At 50.6% G+C, this 8969-nt stretch overlaps 3 pseudogenes; all 3 read right to left on the reverse strand.

Annotated features, from left to right (window-relative positions):
* The window catches only part of LOC146720231 (large subunit ribosomal RNA), a 4609-nt pseudogene extending 3714 nt beyond the window's left edge, over positions 1-895 (reverse strand).
* A 1042-nt stretch (positions 896-1937) lies between these two features.
* On the reverse strand, positions 1938-2085 carry LOC146720232 (5.8S ribosomal RNA; annotated as a pseudogene).
* Positions 2086-2878: 793 nt separating this feature from the next.
* LOC146720233 (small subunit ribosomal RNA) lies at positions 2879-3607 on the reverse strand (annotated as a pseudogene; the record flags this gene model as incomplete).
* Positions 3608-8969: the final 5362 nt, after the last annotated feature.

The following is an 8969-nucleotide window of genomic DNA, read 5'->3' on the forward strand; positions in this document are numbered from 1 at the left end:
GCAGTAGCGTCGCCGACCGGTATCGGTCTCCCGCGAGACCGCGGGAGACGTTCGCAGGCCTGTCGAAGGTGTACCGTACTGTAACCAACAGCGGGCCAGGACCGGGGACGGCGCGAAGTCCGTAACCTCCGAGTACCGTGGCGCGCGCTTGCGACGGTCTCGACGCACCGTGAATAGTGCGGCCTTGCGCGTACCGCCGAGCAGCCTGCCGGGCGACCGAGGGTTTGTCGCGTGCCGTTCTACCGGCGACGCGACAGACACCGCACCCGGGCCGTAGACCGGCACCCAGCGGGTCGCGACGTTCTACTTGGGGAGAAGTGCACGACGACGAGCGCCGGACATCGGCGCACGGTAGCGTGCCCGCGCGCGAGCCGCAAGGACTCCGCGGGACATCGCCGACCGACGCGAAGTCAGCGCCGCTGACGATGAATTTCCCCGTTCGATCTTTTGGGTTTCTTAGGTTTACCCCTGAACGGTTTCACGTACTCTTGAACTCTCTCTTCAAAGTTCTTTTCAACTTTCCCTCACGGTACTTGTACGCTATCGGTCTCGTGGTCGTATTTAGCCTTAGATGGAATTTACCACCCACTTAGAGCTGCACTCTCAAGCAACCCGACTCTAAGGAGAGATCCTCCCGAGGCGCGCACCGGTCGCTACGGGCCTGGCACCCTCTACGGGTAAGTGGCCCCATTCAAGATGGACTTGGACGCGACGCGGCACCTCGGGATAAGCGGATCCTCCCAAACACCACATTTCCCTGCGGCGGAACCGCGGGATTCGGTGCTGGGCTTTTTCCTGTTCGCTCGACGCTACTAAGAAAATCCTGGTTAGTTTCTTTTCCTCCGCTTAATAATATGCTTAAATTCAGCGGGTAATTTCGCCTGCTCTGAGGTCGTCGCATAGTGAGTTTTCGTAGCCGTTTGCCTCCTCCGCGTCGCTCATCGTCGTCTCTCCTCTATAATATTTATTAATAAGAGGGAGAGAGAGAGAGAGAGCGTCGAACGAGAAAGCAGCAGCGGCAGCACACGAAATACGCGAGAAGGCAAATCGCCGGGGCGCTAACCGCACACACACTCGTTGGTGGTAATGGAGACGATATATCGCGGGGTTCGAGATTCTCGGCTCTCCCTTCTCTTTTATATACGAAATTCGGGCGGAATCGATTCGACGAGTACACGACGCGGCGCGCCGGTCCCCTTTTTTCGCTTTACGAAAATTTCGTGGACTCGGACACGCGGTCGGCTCGCGATTCAAAACCCTTCTCCGTAAAGAGGTAAAGGATTACAAATGCTCTCTCCGCCGGACGACGACGCGCCGTATATTTCTTCGTAATACCGTTATGTGTGCGGGCAAGGGCGCCTCGGCATATAACGCGCGAGCGCTATTGCACCGAGAGACGCGGCACAGAGTGCGAGAGCAGTCCGGTCAGTCTGTGTGATGTACGGAGAGGAGAGACGGTGAGACAAGCGCTACCTACTTTCGGGAGACAACGACGCACGCGCCGCTCTAGGGAAAGCGGTGCCATTCACCGTCCTGACCCTTTTTTGGCCGTTTGTTGCTCCCTTCGCGCGCGCTCTTACTCTCATCCCATTTCTCCTCGGCTCTCGCGTACACACACGACTTGGATACACAAACACGCTTCCCCTCTTAATTCGCGCAGCATTCTCTGGGCGCGCGTTCGCCAACGTTTTACACGCTTGTGCGCATCTCCTCCTCATTATTATTATTATTATTTCGGTGTGTCATTTCAGACGACGCCAGGATTTGCACCGCGGCCGGTCGGCGCGGCACAGACACCTCGGGCGAACGTCCAACGATCGCTCGTACGCCCATTGTAAGCGTTGCACAGGGCACAGGCGACGCGCGCGCCATTCTCTGGTCGCCCGCGTCGTGGCCGTGCGCGCTTTTCGGGCGCAAGCAGTTTAGGGGTACTAAAACAACCCTCAGCCAGGCGTGGTCCGGGAATTGTATCTGTGGACCGCGTTCGAAATGTCGATGTTCATGTGTCCTGCAGTTCACAAGTTGACGCGCAATTAGCTGCGTTCTTTATCGAACCACGAGCCAAGTGATCCACCGTTCAGGGTAATCGTTCGAAATTTTTGCGTTCGCGAAGAAACGCGCTTCTCGTTCAACCATCGTGGTCTCTTCTCACGGACGAGAGAGAGAGAATAATCGTGGTGGCTCTTCGATCAGCCGAGGACGCGCGCGGACCGCCGCCTCCCGCCAGGGAAGGCTACGGCACAAAGATAGAGTTGTGTGTTTCTCGTTCGGAGCGTCTCTCCCGCAACGGGAGAGCCGGGGCGGAAGCTCTTTGAAGAAACCGTCGGACCGACACAGTTGACAGATTGGTCGAAATATCATCGATTCCTTCTCTGTGTTATATATATATTATAATAATATATGGGGGTCTTCTCGCTCGGCACTCGCGGTCGCACACCGTGTGTTCTCGGCACGCTGACCACTGCCCCGCGACAACGGGGAGGGCGCGCGTCGACGAACGTCGTGGGTGCTGCACACACGCGTGCGCGGGCATAGGTTACCACCGGTTCGCGCTCAACGCCGAATCGACGCTCTGCGTGTGTGTGGCCGGAGAATGGCACACACACGAGCGTGATCGCGAAGCGTCTCGCTCCGAATCGTCGTCGAACACCGCCGGGCGCGCTGCTCTGCTTGCCGACTACTTTCGGTCAGAGAGGCGCGACGGCGTCCGTCGTTATATCAAAACACAACCAACAAATTCCGTCAAATCCGTTATTTTCTTTTTCTCTGAGAGCGCCTTTTCAGCGCGTCCATTCAGTCGCCGTCTGCTGCGAGCGCGCGTCTCTCCCAAAAAAGAGGACTCTCGACGCAGAGCAGGACCTCTGGAACGTTAATGATCCTTCCGCAGGTTCACCTACGGAAACCTTGTTACGACTTTTACTTCCTCTAAATGATCAAGTTTGGTCATCTTCCCGGCAACATCGGCAATGCCGAGACATTGCCGCGCACCAGTCCGAAGACCTCACTAAATCATTCAATCGGTAGTAGCGACGGGCGGTGTGTACAAAGGGCAGGGACGTAATCAACGCGAGCTTATGACTCGCGCTTACTGGGAATTCCTCGTTCATGGGGAACAATTGCAAGCCCCAATCCCTAGCACGAAGGAGGTTCAGCGGGTTACCCGGGCCTTTCGGCCAGGGAACACACGCTGATTCCTTCAGTGTAGCGCGCGTGCGGCCCAGAACATCTAAGGGCATCACAGACCTGTTATTGCTCAATCTCGTGCGGCTAGAAGCCGCCTGTCCCTCTAAGAAGATTTGTTTGTACGTTGGTAGTAAAAACTCGCCAGCCGAAGCCGGGGGCCTTCGCGATACCATAAGGTACGCCTATTTAGCAGGCTAGAGTCTCGTTCGTTATCGGAATTAACCAGACAAATTGCTCCACCAACTAAGAACGGCCATGCACCACCACCCACCGAATCAAGAAAGAGCTATCAATCTGTCAATCTTTCCGGTGTCTGGGCCTGGTGAGGTTTCCCGTGTTGAGTCAAATTAAGCCGCAGGCTCTTCTCCTGGTGGTGCCCTTCCGTCAATTCCTTTAAGTTTCAGCTTTGCAACCATACTTCCCCCGGAACCCAAAAGCTCTGGTTTCCCGGAAGCTGCCCGCCGAGTCATCGGAGGAACTTCGGCGGATCGCTAGCTGGCATCGTTTATGGTTAGAACTAGGGCGGTATCTGATTGCCTTCAAACCTCTAACTTTCGTTCTTGATTAATGAATGAGGGAGAGAATGAGAGCATTGCGGAAGTGAGTGAGATAGCGTGTATGAGAGTAATTGGTGCGAGACTCCGTAAATTCCTGTTTACGGAGACGAACAAAATTTCAAAGAGTGCGAGTGAGAAAATACTGGACATTGTGGGAGAATATGAGAAACAGATGATGAAAATGTTGTGCAAAAATGAGAGAATACAGGGGAAACTGGATGAGTGTATGCGTCGAGCGAGTCGGGATTTTGCCTACGGCGGAAGTGGAATGAGCTATGCGAGCGTGAGTGCGAAAAATGTTGAAAAGAGCGTGATTGAAAAGGTACAGGAAGTGAATGTGAAAACGAGTGAAAACGAAAGAAAAAAGTTATGCGGTAATAGTGAGAGCGGATGATGCAAGTGCGAGTGTGACAAGTGAGGAAGTAAAGGAGAGAATGATGAAGCATGTGAGCAAGTCACTGAATGTGCGTGTGAAAGCGGTGAGGAAAGTGAGGAATGGAGGTGTAGCGATTGAGACGATGAGCGAGAGTGAGTTGAAAAGAATAAGAGAGTGTGGTCAGTTTAAGAATGCTGGCCTAAAGGTTGAGCTGCCTCGCAAGATAGGCCCAAAGATCATCTTGTACGATGTGCCGAATGATATGGCGAGTGAAGTGTTAATGAGAGAAATGTATGAGAGGAGCTTGAAAGGGCGAGTGGATGAGAGAGTATTTATGGAACGTGTGCGTGTTGTGAGTAGGAATGCGAAGAAAGATGTAACCTGCGGAAATGTGATATTAGAAGTTACGAGTGCAATAAGAAATGTGCTCTGTAGTGACGGACGAGTGTTTGTGCATTGGAAGGCCTTTAAGGTGAAAGAGTTTTTCAGTGTGCTGAGGTGCCACAAGTGCTTCGCATTTGGGCACATGATGCAGCAATGCACCGAAAAGGAAAGACTGTGCCAAAAATGTGGATGTGTAGGACACATGATGAGAGATTGTAAAAAGGAAAGTGTGTGTAGAAACTGTAAGCTGAAAGGGAGCAAATGTGATCACTCGGTTCTGTCCGAAGTGTGTCCGGAATACGTGAGAGCGTTAGAGAGAGAGAAAGCGAGAATAAATGACGAATGAATGGTGCGTGAATGTGGTGCAGTATAACTGCCAGAGAGCGTATGCGGTTATGTGTGATCTGGGTGAGATGATGCGCGAACGTCGAGTGAGTGTAGCACTGCTGCAAGAACCGTATGAAAGGCATGGACGTGTGGTGGGCTTGCCCATAGGTATGGATGTGATTGTGTGCGAAAGTGGGACGGTGAAAGCAGCAGTGGTGGTAAATGACTCTAGGTTAGACGTGATGTGCGTGAGAGAGTGTACGAATAAGCTTGGAGTGAGTGTGTGGTTCAAGGGGGACTTTGGCGAAATGTATGTGGTGTCCATGTATTGCCAGTATGGTAAGTGTATCGAGCCGTACTTGGCGTACATGGACAGAGTATGTGAGACGGCCGGGAGAAAGCGTCTGCTGATAGGTATGGATGCGAATGCCGTCTCTCCCTTGTGGTATAGCAAGGGTGGAGGCAGCAGAGAGAGTGAAGCGCGTGGTAGAGTGATTGAGGAATGGATGATTGCGAGCGGGATGAATGTTGTTGAATGAGCCAAGCGAGTTTTACTCGTTCAGCGGGCCGAATGTGGAGAGTGACATCGATGTCACTTTCGTGAACGGCGTGAATGGAGGGTGCCGGTATGAGTGGGAAGTAAAGCCCGACTGGGGAGTGAGTGACCATAACGTATTGTTAATACGGATGGTACACAGAGAGAATGTAGGTACGAATGAGGGCATGCGTAGATGGGTGTGCAAGGACGTAGACTGAAAAGGATATATGTGTGATATGCGAGAAAGTGCGTTAGAGGATGCAGCGAGCGCCATAGACGAAGCGGATGCGCAGAGCTGTGTAGAGCGAATGATGAAATGGATCCATAGTGCGAATGATCGATGGATGAAGAGGTGTAAACCTGTGTATGCTAGGAAGCTTGTGTGGTGGACGGATGAGCTTGAGAAACTGAAGAAGGCTGTAGGAAAGAGCAGACGTGCCTACCAGCGTGCGAGAAAGAGGAATGGAAGCAGAGTGGAAGAAAGAATGAATGAATATAAGTATGTTTTGCGGGAGTATAAGGAGGAAATGCGAAGAGTGAAAGAGAATTGGAAGCGATTTGTGTGCGTGACTGGGAAAAGGGATCCATGGAGCGATGTATATAAGGTGTGCATGGGAAAGCGTGATAGGGTAAGATTAAGTGGCATAAAAGTGGGTGATAGAGTGACGAGTACATGGAAAGAAAGCGCGGATGAGCTAATGAAGAGATTCTTCCCGGCAGCAAGGACGAACGTGGCGATAGACGCCAGGAGAGACGTGAGGGAGGAAGAAAAGCAGTTTGAATGGAGCGAAGTGGATGTGGCAGTGAGATCGATGAAAGTGGGTAAGGCACCTGGTATGGATGGTGTGAGTGCTGAGATGTTGCGAGCGATTTGGCGTGCTGTCCCGGTATGGATGAAAAGAATGTATGATGTATGTCTGAATACAGTGTTACGTCCCGTTCGCAGTCGCGGCGTGTTATTCGCGAGTGTATGATTCGCGTTGCACGTACTCGAACTATTGCGCGAGACAACGTCGTATTACGGAAATTTTTCCGGGGATACCCAGGACGAAGGGTTTTCCGACAAAGGTTGCACGATGCGGAGGAAAGGGAAAGAATGTGTTACCCTTAAAGTAGCAGTTACGGCGTGGAGCCTATCTGTAATTCTACAGTTATGATCGTGGTTCCGTCTTCTATCCTCGCCGGGACGCTATCTGGGTTACGCGAGTAGTCTTCGTATACAGACTCGCAAAGTTCGCATAGGTCACCCGCCCGTGAGAGGGTGAGGCGGTTGCTGCAAGTTCCGCAAACTATCCCAACTAATAATCCACCTATGGTTAGGCTATGTTTCCGGATCCGCGTCCAGAACAATTGAGAAGTTCGAGGTAACGCGGCGAAGCATGAAAGACAAAGAGCGGCTTTAGTTTCAAAATGGATGTACCCGATACCGACTTGACAGTAATACGGAGGCTCGAGAGGTATTAGGAGATTAACTCCTGGAAGAGGGGTTACACCTCTAAAGGGGATTGGGCACATCTATACTTGCCACGTTAGTTGTATTAAAAGATCATGCGTTGTTCGCTCGTAGATGGTTGATGAGACCGGACGTTGTCGAGAGGTCGGTAAATGTCGGCAAAGTGAGTCGATGTGGCGTCGATATAACGTCGGCAACTATCGGTAACGATCGTCGGTAAAGGCCGTCGGTATAAGCCGGTGGTAAATCGTTGGTAAGATCGTCGATAAAAGAACGTACGTCGGTATACTGTTGGTAAATCGAGAGTGTTCTTAATAGTTTATTGGTTAAATGACTACTTTGTTGTACGGATTTACGAAGTTATTTCCTGAGACACGAAGATTTTTAAAAGATTGAATTATTTGCGTTTTTCCGTGTTAGAAGTTCGAGAGTTGTACCGTGTGCAGTGGACGACCCTAGTTTTATAGCCTGACCCTTTTTTTATAGCTTCCGCAGTGACGATGGAAAAGAGGAAAAATGCGTCGGAGATTTTTCTAGAATGTTCTCTTCCACGTGGTAAAACCGTCTCTGAATTTGCTAACACGCGCGATTCCTCAGGTTAACATGAATTTCACTTACCTTTAGTAGCACTTTCTTGATCGTGTCGGCTCGTACTTGGAGGTAGTGCGTGCGGCGCGGGTCGTTCACTGGGATGTTTGGCGGCGGCAGCCGTCGTGGTTGGAACGTTATTGGTATGCACTTCCACTGTAGGAGTTCGTCGCTCTTATTATTTTTAATGTTGAAAATGTCCTCGTATTCAGGATCGGCCTGATACTCCACTCCGAGAAATTGAGAGTATTCCTCGGTCGCTGATTCACGATAGAGTCAGTTTAGTTTTCGTAGTTGATTCTTCCTTCCCGCGCGTCGCGTCTTAGGCATATTGAATTTGATGCATCCTCTGAATGATTACTCAAATAAGGAGGGTTGATATGCGGCGGACCTCACTATCAATTCCTTATTTTGGCAAATGCTGAGAATGTTAATTCTAACTGTGATGAGCGGTGGTCCGCTCCAAAACAGTTTAAATTATTCTGAATTCAAATGCCGTATGACAGATTTAAACGCTGTCGTATTTTATCACGGGAGTGGAAGTTTTGAGGAGTACTGAACACTAGTTTTCACACATGAATAGACTGATTTATTCGTATAGTAGTACAGGATTTGAAACTAGAACTTAGAATTTAGACTTAGACTTAGAATTTAAATTTTAGAGTTAGGATATTATACTTAGAGTTAGAATTTTAGAATTAGAGTTAGAATTTGGACTCAGAGTTAGAATTTAGAAGTGCGACTGTACTGTTCGGTGTCGCGCAGAGAACTGACGAAATTCGGGACTGTTCTGAGGTCCTTCGTTTCGGCGGCTCGGGCCTGCGGCGGCCTGGAGAGGGGGAACTCTCCGGAGTAGGGGCTCTCATCGTGGTGGGAGACCCTTAGGCGCTACGAAGCGCCACGCTTAGTTTCTAGGCGGAGTTAAGCGTCATGGCCGGCTTTGGCGCGTTTTTCAAATAATGTTTGATAGTTTTAGGATTTATTTCTTATAGATGGAAAAAAATTTACATACCCTGACATATTAATGAAGCCGGACGTGACAACAGCGTGTTTCCCCCCGGCGTGGAAGACTGCGCGGGTGGTAGTGTTATTGAAGTCCCCCGATAAACCTAGGTCGGACCCTGGGTCTTATAGGCCCATTTGACTGCTGTCCGTGCTGGGGAAAGTGTTGGAGCGAATGATGGTTGGAAGACTCGAGCGAACGATGTGTGGAAGAATGTGTGACGCTCAGTACGGATTCGTAAGGAATCGGTCGACCGAGGATGCGTGGAATCGAGTGCATGACTGGGTGAATGGGTCGGAGAGAAAGTATGTGTTAGGAGTGTTCGTGGACTTCAAAGGAGCGTTTGATAACCTAGAGTGGGAATGTGTGATCGAGAAATTGCGTGAGGTTGAATGTGAAGAAATTGAATTATGGAAGAGCTATTTTAGCGGCAGGCGTGTATGCATGATGGGTGCGTGTGACACAGTGTAGAAAGACGTAAAGCGTGGCTGCCCGCAGAGCTTTATCTGTGATCCATTTATATGGAACCTAATGATGGATGAACTGTTGTGGCGGCTGCG

This window comes from Nylanderia fulva, unplaced genomic scaffold (genome assembly GCF_048542155.1).
Source record: "Nylanderia fulva isolate GAGA-0341 unplaced genomic scaffold, ASM4854215v1 Scaffold739, whole genome shotgun sequence".
Taxonomy (NCBI): domain Eukaryota; kingdom Metazoa; phylum Arthropoda; class Insecta; order Hymenoptera; family Formicidae; genus Nylanderia; species Nylanderia fulva.